General features: G+C 48.9%; 1 protein-coding gene across 5 annotated transcripts in view; it reads right to left on the reverse strand.

Moving 5' to 3' along the window:
• Positions 1-15399, reverse strand: part of CAMTA1 (calmodulin binding transcription activator 1) — a 321453-nt gene that overhangs the window by 97302 nt on the left and 208752 nt on the right. The gene's annotated exons all lie outside the window — the stretch shown is intronic.

Below are 15399 nucleotides of genomic sequence, written 5' to 3' on the forward strand. Positions count from 1 at the left end.
CCAGCACACTCCAAATTTAAGCCCTGACACATTTTCTTTGCCCCCCTCAAGTAAATCCAGACATTACAGGCGCTGTGTTTAAACTGCCCCAGGAGCAGTTACCGCTGGGCACGTGCAAGTTACCTGCAGAGCACAGAGTGCACCGCACCCGCCTTGTGCTACTAACGGGGTTGCACCCTTGGCGTGTTTCTTTGCCCACAGTTATCGGAGGGCAGAACAAATGCGTCCTCTTTTATAACTATGGGTAACAATTTGCAAGGTGCAAAGAGCCTTAGATGTCGTGAAATTGAATCTTATTCAAATTCAACAAAGATAATACGAGCAGAAGCAGCGCACATCATCAGGGCAAAGCTAGGCTGGAGAAAGGACTGGGTGATCCCGATCAATGGCTACACTTACTGTATTTGAAAAAACAGAGAGACCGGGTCTTTTCATACCTTTGGCGGCACAGTATAATTCTAACGCTGTGGGATGATCACCATCAGACTTTTTCAAAGACTGTATCTTGAATACTTTATTTCAGTGATTTCAGTTAAAAATCTGAATTCACAATATGATTTCCATTTATAGGCTCCCATTCTATTTCTGAGAAATAAAGGAGTTTATTTCAAAAGTAATACCTAGAGTGATGAAAGACTCTATTTCCAGAAGAATTAATCTCTAAACTGATGTACACTGTTCACCCAAAATGTAATCTTACAATTAATTGCTGCAAAATTGGCTTCCAACGGCAGAAGGTCTCTTGAAAAAGTCTCTTCAAATTAGGGCGACAACTCTGGACTTTTCATTGTAGCGCATCTAATTTCAGAAAGTATCAACAGCGTTTGCAAATGCTAATATAGCAAGAAATGATACCGTGTGCGCTCTCCCTGGCACAGAAAGAGCCCGTGAAGGCAGAAGGTCAACGCTCAAAGCACGGCTGAGAAAGCAAAACCAGGCGGGAGGACACCGCACCACACCGATAAGCTCCTGCGCAAACCGTCGTCTCCTGTTCCAGGGAGCCAGCTGAGCAAAGGGACCGTCTCACGCCCCTCCAAACGTCTGCTCGCCTTGATCAGGCAGGGAAACACAACAGTGTTCCTCTCCTCTCTACATTTCCCCAGCAACGACGCCTTGCTCCTCACATTTTTGAAAGTGCTGTCCTCTTGGCTTTGGGGTGCTTATGAGAGCAGTACTTCACATTAATATTTCCTAATATTGCAAAAAATTACAGCGTTGCAGGACCTTGCCTCTTTTCTTGAATTAAGAAAGAATCCCATTAAATTAAGAACTGAGGACCCAGTAAGGTTCTCCCTTTTATCAGATTGACTTTGGCTACTAAAATTACTCTAAATATCACTATTTTTTGCCACCTTTCCATGTGCAAGATGTCCTGGTTTTGGCTGGGATAGAGCTAACTTTCCTTCTCACATATTGCTCTGTTTTGGATCTAGTATGAGAATAATGTTGATGACACACTGATGTTTTAGTTGTGGCAGAGCAGCACTTACACTAGTCAAGGGCTTTCCCAGCTCCCCGTGCTCTGCCGGGCGCACAAGAAGCCGGGAGGGGAGGGGGCACAGCCGGGACAGCTGATCAACACCGGACAAAGGGATATTCTACACCCTATGGCATCATGCTCAGTACATGAACTGGGGGAGTTGGCCGGGGAGGGGCAGCGACTGTGGCTCGGGGACTGGCGGGGGTTCGGTTGGTGGGTGGTGGGTGGTTGCATCATTTGTTTCTTCCCTGGGTTTCCCTTCTCTCTCTCTCTCTCACTGTTTTCCTTTTCATTACAATATCATTATTATTATTATACTTCAGTTAATAAACTGTTCTTATCTCCACCCACGGGCTTTTCACTTTTCCCCTTGCGATCTCTCCCCATCCCACTGGGGTGGCGGGAGCGAGCGAGCGGCTGCGTGGGGCTAACGCGCGACACAAGGGGATGCTGGTTTCATCACATGAGAGTAAGCGGTAAATACCGATTTGAACTACCTGCATTAAAAGGGAAAATAGAAGACGTTGCTTATCTCCGCAGGTGTTCCATCCCCTGGGGAGGCGGCCGCTGATCAGGTCTGACGTGAGCCTCAGAAGCCGCCCCCGTAAATACGAGCACGACCCCTCTCGCCTGGCTTCACAGCCGCAGCGCCTCAGCAAGGCCCGGGTTAACGCTGCGTGGGCAAGCTGCTGAGAAACAAGTGTCCCTAAATAGACACTAATGGGTTTCCTGCTGGAAGAAGGGCAGCCCAGCATCTTGAGGGCTGAGCTCATCCCTGTGCCTCTGCGGTTCATTACGGCTCCACATCTCATCTCCCGTCGGTGGGGATCCCTCAGGGACCCACGACTCTCCTCACACTTTCAATTCCTGAACCAGCCTGGCAGAGACGTCCAGCTTGGGCTCCTGCGATGGTCCCCCTGTCCAGAGGGGGTTGGGAGGAGACAAGGAGCCTGGGGACGGGGAGGTGATGGTCGCACTGGGACCACAGGTCATTGTAGCTCCACATGGGCTGCGAGGCAAGACGTCGAAGGGAGGAGAGGTTTTGAATGTGCCAGGCGAGGAGGTGCTGAGAGGTGAAGGATGAGAGACTGCTCCAGAGTGACATGGGATGTCTCCAGCTGGAAACACAGGGAACGACCTGGGAGATCCCCTGCAATGTGTGGTAACTTGAATACTTAAAATATTTAATGAAAAACTGGCACAGAAGAAGGCAATGCGAGGTGTCCATGTCACACTGCCATTGCTTAAATTTCCTTGGTTTTCCTGACCCACGGGAGGCGACTGAGATCTCAGACCCACCTCTAGCTCAGGGACCACCTTTGCCGCCCACCAGTTTGGGCTGGACAAGAAAGTCCCTCAGGGCATGGCATTTTCACACAGAAAACAAGGAATAAATAAAAGAAAAATCAGCTGCTACTAATTACATCCCAACGTTCTCACCTTTAAGCTTTTAAATCACAAGTGACATTTCCAAATCAATCCTATTCTTTTTTTTTGAGAGTTTAACAAGAAACATTCAGTCTCCAAGAGCACTTGGATTTATTCTGATCAGTAATTTGACAAGAATCCATTAAAATATACTGGAGGTTGCTTTACCCCCTAAGGAGAGAGTTTAGTCCAAGGGCTTTTTCACAGATGCCTTTTGGCAAAAAACATAGATGGAAACTCATTTTAAAAGTGCAACAACTTGTAATGAGCAAGCTCCAAAATGCTAATCCTTTTTACTCAGCACCTGATGATGAACTGTACCTGGGTGTGTCGAAGGGAAAACGTTTTCCTGTGCTTTGCCATACCAAAGCGTTTGACAGCTACGGGAAGGGTCCCATCGCATCCCAGAAATGGTCTGAAATCTGCCAGAAAGGCGAGGGATCGACCAAAGCAACCCCAAACCCACGCCCTGAGGAGCACATGGCGCTGCTGTGTCACCTACAGCTCTGCCATGGAGCAGGTCAGGGCAAGGGAAACCCTTGCAATCTGGGGGCAAAGCAGCCCAAAACAGGACCGTCCTCCGGCTCCATTCCCGTCCTATCATCTACCCCCAAATCACAGAGAAACAACGTGCCTTGAATTTGCAGCAGATGTTCTGTAGCCAATTTTACCTGGGCGTTTTCCCCAAAATGATGGACACAGGCAGAAGCCCGAAGTCACGCTGTAACATCCCCACAAAAACCTGCTATATCATAAGCACGATTAACCTCAAACTGTTGCCACCACGCTGCAGAACGCCAAGCCAAAAGCAGATCTGCAGCACCATTCTGCAGTGCGTATTGGTACCAAGCTTTTAAACCTACGCAGGAACAGCGTTACAGGGCATTTCTGAATAAAAACTGTAAATGCATCACCAGTGCATACTTACCAAATCTCGACCGACTCTTTTCTTATACGCAACAGAGAAGGCATTAAACGTATGACAAATTAATAAAATACAAATGAATAAAATCTGTGCTTTTTTTGTAATCAATAACTTATTCTAGTAACTCATAAGGAAGCTGGCATTTTCATTTCATGTACAACAGATTGCAATTACTTTATTTGTCTAATACAGTTGCAATTGCCATTCTCTTTTCACTTAAAGCATTTGCTTTATTGATCAAATCAGGTTTGAGGGCCACAATACCGCCCTTCTACCCATCCCAACTCGCAAATTCCTCCCCAGCAACGACGACTATGAGAGAGATGACATTTTTCTTTTAAAAATAGGTTGCTAGTGATAAAGGTATTTTTGGAGATACGATCAGATTTTAATTCACGGTCAAAAATTAACTGTTTAGGTAATTTTTTAGCATCTGGAGAATTACCTTTCCTACTGAATATAACGCAGAAATAGTGCAAAACAGGAGGGAGGGCAGCAAGTTCTTCGAGCATGTCAACACAGCAAATGAAGAGGTAAGAAGAAGGGTAGAAAATAGGAATGCACAAGCGATGAGCAAGCAAGGTAATCTGACCAGTGTTGGGATGCTGAAAACCAACACAAGATCCCGTGCTTTGCAGAATTTGTGGAGTTTTAATACCCTCCTTTCTGCCATGCTTTGCACAGGGTCTGGAAACCTCATTCACTCCACCAGAGTGAGAAAAAAGTTTGCCCAAAAGCATCGTTCTGGCCGCTTCCAGTGGAGGTCATTTTCTGGAGACCAACAACCTTCCCTGCTTTGCTGCAGTGAAACAACTTTCTGTAACTGATCAACTAATTCATTAAACTTCTGTGAGGTAGGTCAAAGCCCCTCTAATTTAGCCAATTAATCAAGTTGCTATAGCTCCGTTTGGTGCTTAGGCCTCGACAATAGTTTCTGTGACCTCTCTGACCACGTAACTATCCCTCTGAAGCCTTTAACCCAATGCATTACTCATTTCCAACCAGCCAGTTGGTTGCCACCTGTACAGGAGAGAGAACCAGCAATTAGGTCTATGAATCTGAGTTGCTGCCAGTTAGAATTAAAGCAGAAAAACAGGTAAACTCCAGCTGCCACTTCTAGATCAAGGTGTTCAAAGCAAACCTGTATTCTTCTCTCCTAGTGCTGTGACACCCGAGTCCAGCTCAGCCCCACTTAACTCATCTTCCCTGGTGGCATTTCTGGAGGTCACCCCGAGAGCTGCCTGGACTCCTACGCCGCATTTATTTCCAGGGGAACACCTTCCTGCCGACAGGTCCAGAGAGACAAGGCTCCCCACAGTTACCCAGTAAATGTCCATTTTTCTAAAACGTACCACTTCCAGCAGCGCAGCCTCAAATTCAGAGGAACACAAGAATGACCAACATCATCTGCCACACTGCATTTGGGGTCTCGTTAACCCAGCGCCATCCCTCCCTGCCCTATAACGCTGCTGACTGCGGCTAATGAACTTTCAGGCAGCACACCCTGTAATTGGAAGCACCACTGTCATGGCCCATCAAGGGACGCTATGTGGGATGTCATCTCTCCAGGACACCTGAATGATGGCGCTGAAAAAGGATAGCTAAAAGTGGAAAAGTCAAAAAGGTTGGTGTACAAATTTCGCCTCCATATCTTAGAGAGGGCTCCGATCTGCCTTGGCAGGCACGGAGACTGGTTTCTACGCTATGTGAGAAAGGAGAAGCACTATCCACCGGAATCGTGCTCGCCCTCCTTTGGAGGAGAAACAAACCGACTCTGAAAGGTGTGCGGGTGGCTGTCTGGCCTCCTTGTTTTTGGAGATCTCCATGGTATGGCACTTGTCTCCGATCGGCTGAAATAACGTTTTGCAGTACCCACCAGGCTCTCGATACTCACCGGGTACATACACCTCTCAAACAGGGTGCTGCTACGCCTGTGCCACCCGACTCAAAATACCGAGCTGCATCTAGACAATTTAGGGAAAGACTACGATCTTTTGCAGTTCGAGATCCGAGGGGAAGGGAGAGGAAGCGACTCCATCCAAGCAAGGTTACAAACCCGTGCCCTGCAGCTGGAGCCCCTGCCCACAGCACAGCGCTGATGGGATGGGGCTGATGAACGCCTGCGGTGCTCCGCACTCTGCAGAAGGCTTGCAGGGTCTGCACGCATGAATATGCAGCCTGGAGAGCTCAGCCGAGACCAGAAATGCCTGGAGAGAAAACAGGATCCTCTTAACTTGGGCTGAATCCATTTTACAGTATCACAAACACTCATCTTCAATGTGGAAACCATTGGCTCTTGCAGCCTGTGGATGCCGTTTTGAAGCATGGATAGCAGCCTTGCCCCACCCTATCGTGCAAAGCATCTGATTTGCCTTCTGGATTAAGTCCTGAAGCGGGGAATGCCTTCCTTAACGGCATAAGAGGAGAGTTACCTTTTCCTCTCAGGTGGTTCTCTTCTCAGGGAAGGGAAAGGTTGAGTTCTCCAGCAGGTTAAAGGCACTTTCCACTGTGTGCTGCCTTTCAGCTGGCATTTATTTCAATGCTGCGCACCTTATTTATAATTCAGATATATAGAGTAGGGCTTTTAAAGTAAGTTTATCTAGTACCAGCTGGAGTCTGCAGATGAAAAAAGCAACCATCTTCAGAAAAGGTACAAACCTCTTCTACGAGATCTTCTGATTAGCAATATTTACCAGAAAAAATAATTGAGAGAGTCAACACCCTGAGTCTACAAGGAGATCAAAGCACAGATACAGTCACAAACTATCAACTGAGCATGAGCTTTCTTTAATAGCTGCCAGTGGGTCCCCAGTAATTAATTACTTATCGTGGTGCCCTTAGCTTTGTGCCTAGCTAAGGAACGTATAAAGCGAGCGTAAGCCGCCAGATAATTACAGGATGAAACAGGCATCCATCTTCCTGCACCGAAACCTGGCACCCTTCAGCGGGAACAGCCTGTGTCGAGTCAGCTTCATTAGGTATTGTCTAGAGCCCCAGTCCTCATTTGTTTGCATCAATAATACATTCAAAGGATTTATTTAACTTGCAAATGTGAATTAATTTATTGGTCCCATAAGCAAGAAAGAGCTGTGACCAGAGAAGGGCTTCATGTTACAGGTTGGGTACTAAACTGGGACTACTTGCTGAAATTTGAACAATTACACTCTATCATAAATGTTTATATTAGTATAATTTCCCTGTGCACATTACAATAATGAATTTTAACATAATGTTAATCTGCAATTTTAAAGATACATATTCCTTATAAGAGCAGAGCAAATGTGTGAGCATTAAGAGATTTGTTTCTACAGAATAACTTAGAAATAAAGTAAGAGTCAACAGACGAACGTTTGCAGAGGGTTAGCAAACCGCCTGTGCTGCCCCTAGATTCCTCCTTGTAGCACCAACCCTTTTCCACACAGCAAATTTAAATGAGAGTCACCTTTTCTGGTCTTGCTTTTTACACTGAACCATCCAACAACGGTATTCCTTTTAACCTGCACCGCAGGGACCCCGGGGAGAGCCGGCAGCGTGTTGCTGTGCTCGGCTCCAGACCAGGCTGGTTCCTGCTCCAATCCTGGTGGAAGCATCAGCAGCAGGTCGGATGCCTGCGCCTGGCGCCTGCCAGGTCTCTCACCCACAACAGACGCCATAAAGACGAAGCACGATGGAAGGGAACATCAGTTGCTAAATCACCAGCTATGGCTAGAAAAGCAGATAGAGAGGCTGGTTTTATAGGTGGTCCCACATCCTGGCTTTCCTTTGTGCTGCCTTGCTCCAAACTTGTGCCAGGATGCACTGAATCCTCACAAAATGGGAAAAGCCCAGAGAGAAAAAACCAATGCGGACCGGTAAGGTTCAGGTTCTGCCATTAGCTGCATTTCTTCCTATAAAAGATATCTAAAAATAGCGACAGACCCGCCTGAAACGGCCACCAGCCACAGCAAAAGCAGCGTGCGATTGCCACAGCTGTCAACAGCTCAGAGGTGCTTCTGAATCCTTCTTTGTAGTGATGAGGCTTAAATTAAGATGGCAGGGCAATCATTTGCCATAACAACATGCTCTGAGGTTTCTGCCTGTTTGCTGCAGCTGTGAGATGTGGGAAAGCTGAGGGATGTTGCTGCCAGAGGGTCAAAACCTTCCAGGACCTATTAGTTGCACTTCTAAGAAAGGAAAGAATTGTCATTTGCCTTAAATCCTGCCCAAAAAGGAACTGAGGACTAAGACAAGATAAATTTCTTTGGCAACTGATGCATCAGCGTAATGCCGTTCCCTCCGGTGGTAGAGTTTTCTTCAGTATCTGCTTTGAGGAGGCAGGAGGGGGCTCAGACGTTTTGTTGGACTGAAAATAAATGCTCCAAACTGGGCAGTGATGTAAACTGAAAACAGCAGCAGCGCCTGCACGATTTGGAGTGCATCACCTGCTCATGTTCAGCAGAATTTTGCTATGATTCTCACGTAAAGGGAAGACTAATGGATTTCCTCCTTGAGGCAATTAAAAAGTGATTTGTCACAGGCCAAGATGCATGGCTTTGTATTCTCAGGTACTCCTCTGCTCTCCCCCACCTGTGAGAGCCAAGGGCAGCAGGAGCTGAGGCAGAAGCCGGCTTGTCCTGGGGCACCAGGAGCTTGTCCCCGGGCCTCAGGAGCAGGCCTGGGCGACAGCACCAGGCACATCCACATCCCAACACCCCAAGTCGCCGCAGCAAGATGTGCCAAAGGCAGCAGGACCCCGAGCCTTTGAAAGCTGCCAGCTCATACCCTTAGTGACTGCGTAACTTTTCCAGACAGCCACACGTTTGTGGGACTTTGGAACTAATTCTGAGGCTATTTCTGAATAATTGTGAAAATTGGCTTAAGCGTGGGTTTAAAAGGAGGCTTCCCAAATTCACATGAGCCCCCAAAAAGATGGAGCAAGAGCTCTATCCAGTGACAGAGCCGACTTTGTCTCCTCTATCTCCCCAACCTACTCAGCCATATCTGCGCCCACACTGCAAATCAACAAGCTTTCTGCATGTTTCCAGATCCCCCGCTACCGAACTCAGGAAAGGATGTCTTCTGCGAGAGGGGCAACAAAGCAAAAGGAAGGGGGCTCTTGCACGCCAAGGTGCTTTGGACACCAGATAATCCCTGAATGTAACACAAAGCAAGAGGGAGAGCCCTTCTGAACACAGCAAACGCCTTCCCGGACGAGATCACGCTCTGGGATGTTCAAGGGCATCTTTTCAAACAGAGCGTGAAAGCCTTGCCTTGTTCTGCAGACCCTGCCTCAACACCTCCCTTACAAAGCAGCTTCTCCGGATAAAATGACGTCACTAAGAGCTTCAGCTGAGGCAGAAGCAAAGCTGGTGGCAGCTGTGGGAAAGGGACAGGGGGTCTGTCCTGATTCTGAGCCCAAATCCCAGCCCATATCAGGCAGGTTGCACTACAGAGTGACTCAGATGCTTGAGCTAAGCCTAACAGCTCCTAAGCCGTCCTCTTGCGCTGGCTCCGCACGGATGGTTTCTGAGCTTGCAGCAATGCTTCTGCTGGTCAGCGGGCAGAGGGTCCCGCGTCACCAATTCAAAAAGGACCCCGTTAATGCCAAGAGCTGCCCTCCCCTTCTCCCACTGTTTCAAAATCCTTTGATTCCCCTCAAGGCTCCCAGCGCATCAAACATTAAAAGATTGACGTTATTTTGAGCACAAAACAATGTTAAAGTTCAAGATATTTTGCAGATGGATTTTCAAATCTTTTAATCCATTGTGAAGCCAAAATCCTGCTGTAAACACTCTATGGCATGCTCCAGTTAACTGCTCATGCAGACATAAAAAAAAGCCTTTCCAGCCTACTCTTTGCAGATGACCTTGTGGTCCTCCCTCCCCACGTCTCACGAACCTCGGGGGACTGGCGAGGAATCACATAAAAGGATTTCATTTTTTTGGGGGGGCATTGTTTTATGAAACTTTCCTTTTATCGATGCCTCAACTTCAAAACATTTTCAAACACCATGGACCAGAGATCAGCAGATATTTCAGGGACATGCTGAAGGTGTCTTTTCTTTGTTCCCATCAACCCTTCCCATGAAGGAAACTCTGCATTACACATATGCCAGGCTTTAGCCTAAACACTGGCTGCCCCGCGGTGCTGTTCTCATGGTGTGCAGATCTCCACCAGGGCCAGCCTTTTGCAGAGGGACGAGCCAGGCCGCACAGCTAATTGAAGAGCTGCAGTCGAGTCCTGAAAGCTATTTCATCAAAAAGCTAAAGGCCTACCTCGTTTTCTCAACAGAATTCATCACTAAAATTATATCAGATGACTTTGCCAAGCTTTCTAGACAGGTGGGGGGACATCATGGTCCCTCCGATCATGCCGGAACGTTCATGCATCTTCTTTTTCCTTCCTTTTCATGGGCGGGGACACACTGAAGTCGCATGGCTTGTACTGCTGGAAACAGAAGGCAGCATTTTTTCCCAGAAGCTAGAGAGATGCTGAGGATGCTGAGCGCGTGGGTGTGCGTGTGTGAGAATTACTGGCTACCTGTTTCCAACGCTACTATATGCAAACTCTCCACTTAAAAGGCTCATATATCACCAGTCTCCTGAGCTCCTGCTGAATGTCCTCTGATCTGTCCTCCTCTGTGTGACAGAAACATGGGGATCTCTCTGGAAAGCCGGCAGGAGGTAAATTCCTGACCTCTTGGCTCCGGGAAGGAGAATTATTTCAGGCTATAGAAAATGCTGCATTTTGTGCGGCGTGTTTCCTCCCAACACACCCTTTGCTGCCAGGAACAAGGATCTCGCTTTGTGCCCAATAGACTGATTTCCTATTTAATAACACACTGCCAATCACTTGGATCGGTTAAGTTCAACACCAAAACACAAACGGATTCAAGAACATCCAGTTCTTTTACACCATGTGTCCCTCAAACACGAAACCATAAAGGGAAGGTGCTGCTGGGGCACCTGCCCTGAAGCACATGCCCTCTGTACAGCTTCTCAAGCCTTCCCCTGCGGCTGATGCCGGGCTCTCGTGAGATGCTGGCACCATCACCCGCCCCACGCTGGCAGACCTGGCCCCAGGCGCTGCCTGCACACCAGCTGCCCACACCAGACCTCGTGCTCCTGCTGCTCAGCGGCCTCTGGCCCTGCTGGGGGCTGCTTCCTCTGCCGGTGCATTGCCCAGCAGGGAGAGGAGGAGCCCACGCTGGTGCTCACACGCTCTTCCTGCTGGCGATTTGCAGTTCAACATGCCCCGCTCTTTGCACAGTGACCCCGTCTGCATGGGCTTGTCCGTGCAGCCACTTCCTCCCTGCGCTTTCTTCCACTTGCAACAGCGCTTGGACCAGCATCCGCAGAGTTTCCAAGATCCTTCTGTTGGACTCTTGTAAATACCCAATTCCCGTGCTCCAGGCGCGCGGGTGTCCCAGGGTGTGGGGATGCGTGTTCTTCCAGTTCAGGCTGGGGCGTCGCTGGGCTGCTGCAGCAGCATCTCTCCGCTGCAGAAGGCTGACAGCTTTCTGACTGGACTTCAAGATGGAGAGGCAGGAAAGAGGCAGAGACCAATATCATGCTGAAACATGGAGCTTGCAGTCCAGCCAGCCTCTAGCCAGGACAACCATCTTCCTTCCCCAGCGCCGTCCATCCTGGCAGCAGCAAACACCAGGGTAAGTCTCAGGGCTGCTGGGCTGCCACCTGAGCTGCCAGAGGGCTGTTTTACATGTCTATTGAAATGCTTTATATCCTTTCTGCCATCATTATTTTTGCTTCTGAATACAGATTTTCCCCCTTTATATTAGTATCAGTTGAGCGGCATAGCTTTAAATATGTGTAAATATATCTAAATACTGTACCTCAAAAAACCACAGAAGGCTATGCTTTGTTCAAAAAAAACCATCCAAGCCTTCTTAAAAGGACATTCATGTCCAGAAAACTCCAACTGAAACTGATATACAGTAAACTGCACTGGGTTTGTACTTGTTCCTAATTGGTGTTTCTCCATTTAATAAATACAGTTGCAACACAATAAAATTATTGAAGCTTGAGACCTCTGGAAGCCCTTTCTGCAGCTCTTGGACGAAGGGAAGGGGATGCTTCGCAAGGGACAACCCAGTAGGTCAGGTCTGCTGCAAACCAGCCAGTGAGGTACTGGGAAGGACTCTCCTTACATTGCACTTGACCCTCATACCCTCCCTGTCACTGTGTCATGTGTCAGTGCCAAAACAGCATCAGGAGAGCACTCAGAAAGTAGTGCATTTACAATTATAATTGCTCATGTCCAGGAGTAATCCAGTTTAAGCCCTTTACCATCTCAAATATTTAGAGAAATCCTGCCAGCTGCCTGGAGGGGAGAAAGTTAGGAGCCCTGGGAGAGCACAACAGATTTTCATCTTTCCAGCCCTGACAGTCTTTCACGCATAAATATCCTCCCAGCCCTGCTTCCCCCCCTCCCCTGCCCTCTCCCTGCTCCTCAGGCAGCCCACGTTGGCTCCAGGCAGGCAGCCGGGCAGCACGGCACAGGAGAGGGGCCGATGCCGGTGCTGGTGCCCTGCCAGCCGCTGGCACTGCAGGACCTTGCCCTGGCAGCGTCTTCTGAAGAGAGGCTTCGATCTGGCTCGGGCAGGGAGTTTTGCCTTCCCCCCCCCCCCCAAGTAGTCAGAGTATCAACATCTCTGTTGCCTGAGAGGTGGCATATGAGGATTGCCAGGACTGGCAGGCTCACTGGCATCGCTGCCTCAAAAAACTCCACGACCGGCATCCTTTATGTGCAATTCCAACAGTTTCCCTTCTTTTGCAAAGGCCCTTGCTGCTGTGCAAGAGATGTGGGCAGAAACCCCGCAGACTGCAGGTTCCAAGCTCTGTCAATGAATGTCTTGCAGAGCTCAACACTCATCCTGCAAACTTTTCACGTTTCATGTTTTTCTAGCTTTTAAGGCCAGAGAATGGCACTGCTAACACCGAGCATGCCTCCCTACACAGTAACACAGACAGGTGTATTCCAGGTGCTGGTCCCCACCAGTGACCCCTGGCCAAGCAAAAGACAGATAGAATCATAGAACCATTAAAATTAGAAAAGACTTCTCGGATCATCAGGTCCAACCGCCAACCCAACACCCCCAGGCCTCCTAAACCTTGTCCCCAAGTGCCATGTCTGCACGTCTCTTAAATACCCCCAGGGACGGTGACTCCCCCACCTCTCTGGGCAGCCTGTGCCAATGCTTGACAACCCTTTCAGTAAAGACATTTTCCCTGATCTCCAACCTAAACCTGCCCTGATGCAGCTTGAGGCTGTTCCCTCTTGTCCTGTCGGAGCAGAGACCAGCCCCCCGCTCACTCCAGCCCCTCTCAGGCAGCTGCAGAGAGCGAGAAGGGCTCCCCTCAGCCCCCCCTTCTCCAGGCTAAACCCCCCCAGCCCCCCCAGCCGCCCCCCAGCACACTTGTGCTCCAGACCCTGCCCCAGCCCCGCTGCCCTTCTCTGGACACGCTCCAGCCCCTCCAGGCCCTTCTTGTCCCAAGGGGCCCAAACCTGAGCCCAGCATTCGAGGTGGGGCCTCCCCAGGGCCGAGCACAGGGGCCCCATCCCTGCCCGGCTCCTGCTGGCCACACCAGTGCTGACACAAGCCCGGGGGCTGGTGGCCTCCTTGGCCACCCGGGCACTGCTGGCTCATGCCCAGCCGGCTGTCAGCCAGCACCCCCAGGGCCTTCTCCGCTGGGCACTTCCCAGCCCCTCTGCCCCAGGCCTGGGGCGCTGCCTGGGGTTGGTGTGACCCAAGGGCAGGACCCGGCACTGGGCCTTGTTAAACCTCACACAACTGCCCTCGGCCCATTGATCCAGCCTGTGCAGGTTCCTCTGCAGAGCCTTCCTGCCCTCGAGCAGATCGACACTCCCGCCCAGCTTGGTGTCATCTGCAAACTCACTGAGGGTGCCCTTGACGCCCTCATCCAGATCATTGATAAAGGTATTAAACAGAATGGTTCCCAACACTGAGCCCTGGGGGACACTGCTCGTGACCAGTCGCCAACTGGATTTAGCTCTGTTCACCAGAACTCTCTGGGCTCGACCATCCAGCCGGTTTTGTACCCAGCGAAGAGTACATGAGCCGCCAGCTTCTCTGGGAGGGTGCAGTGGGAGACAGTGTCAAAGGCTTTGCTGAAGTGCAGGCAGACAACATCCACAGCCTTTCCCTCATCCAGCAGGTGGGTCACCCAGTCATAGAAGGAGATCAGGTTGGTCAGGCAGGTTCTCAAAAACCACCAAATCCAAGAGGGGGAGTCTCTTAATATCTTGCTCCCTTGATAATTCTGTTTACCATTCAAACGGTAAACAGAAGTTAAAGTTTTAATTTTGCTGACTTCAGCTCAGTGGTACAGTATCTCTCGTTCAGATTTTCTCTGTTAAAACTGCCTAAATGCAAGTACAATTAATAGGCTGTCATCAAATCACTCCTCACTCTCCTCTGAGCTGCTTTATTCTGTCACTATAAGCCCTTCACGAAAACCCCTGCAATTTTCCACCTTTACAAGTGAAAGGACCATGGCTGGGTGCGTGCTAGCACTACTCATCACAACCGTACAAAGTCCTAACTTCCATAGATTTGGACATCTATAGATTGGAACCCATTTTCAGAGATGCCGCTGGTTGCTGGTACCCTGTAAGACTGCTCTCACCCTTCTTTTTGATGCAAAAGCTTGCTTTTCCCTTCAAACACATGTTGATAACTCCACCCATCCCTAATAACCGTGTTCAGATTAATTTCTGTGACCAATCTTCATCAATATTTATTACCCTGCAAATTTTCACAAATGGAAGTGGTGATAAAACTTGCAGGTAATGATTTTATAATTTCTTTCAGATGGTTGATAAAATATTGAACACTACTGGGCTCAAAACTGGTCTCGAAGGGATGCTACCAGAAGGGCCATGGCAAATGGGTAAATTTCCCCTTAACAAGGAAGCGGCGAGATCCACCACTGAGCTGTTGCAGTCTACAGGGCACGTGCCAGTTTGACAATCCTTGCATGTGGCGTTAACATTTATACCCAAGAAAAGCATGGTTGAAAGATAAATGCCTAATCCTTCCCCACCTTGAAGTTTTGTGAGCACCGCTCTGCAGCCCAGCAGGACCAGACCTCTGGGTATAATACAGGAATATCAAGTTGGAACTTTGACAGTAATGCACAATATTGCCTTGATAAATTATAGGATGGTCTATAAAAGCAGCAACAGTTGCTCTTGAAGACAATAACTCTTACAGGATGCCAGAGCAGGGGATGGATATTGCCCACCTTTGAAGCCACACAGACTGATGAATGGGAATTGTAGCTCCTTCCAGGTACCACTCCATGTTCCTAAAGCATACTCCCCACAGGATCCATACAGGACCTGTACAGGAGTGGTGCATAGGCTGTGAGCATTTTTTTTTAGTACTGCAGCTGGACACATGCAGAATGTTGAAAAATATGTTTCCACATGCTTCACTTAAAAGGCATCCAGTATTTCTCCACTTTGCATCGCAACTTCCAGTCATCACAGCACAACCAACTCCGTGGTATAGTGGGGTTAGATTGAAAAATGATCATATAGGCTT

Source organism: Phalacrocorax carbo, chromosome 20 (assembly GCF_963921805.1).
Source record: "Phalacrocorax carbo chromosome 20, bPhaCar2.1, whole genome shotgun sequence".
NCBI lineage: Eukaryota > Metazoa > Chordata > Aves > Suliformes > Phalacrocoracidae > Phalacrocorax > Phalacrocorax carbo.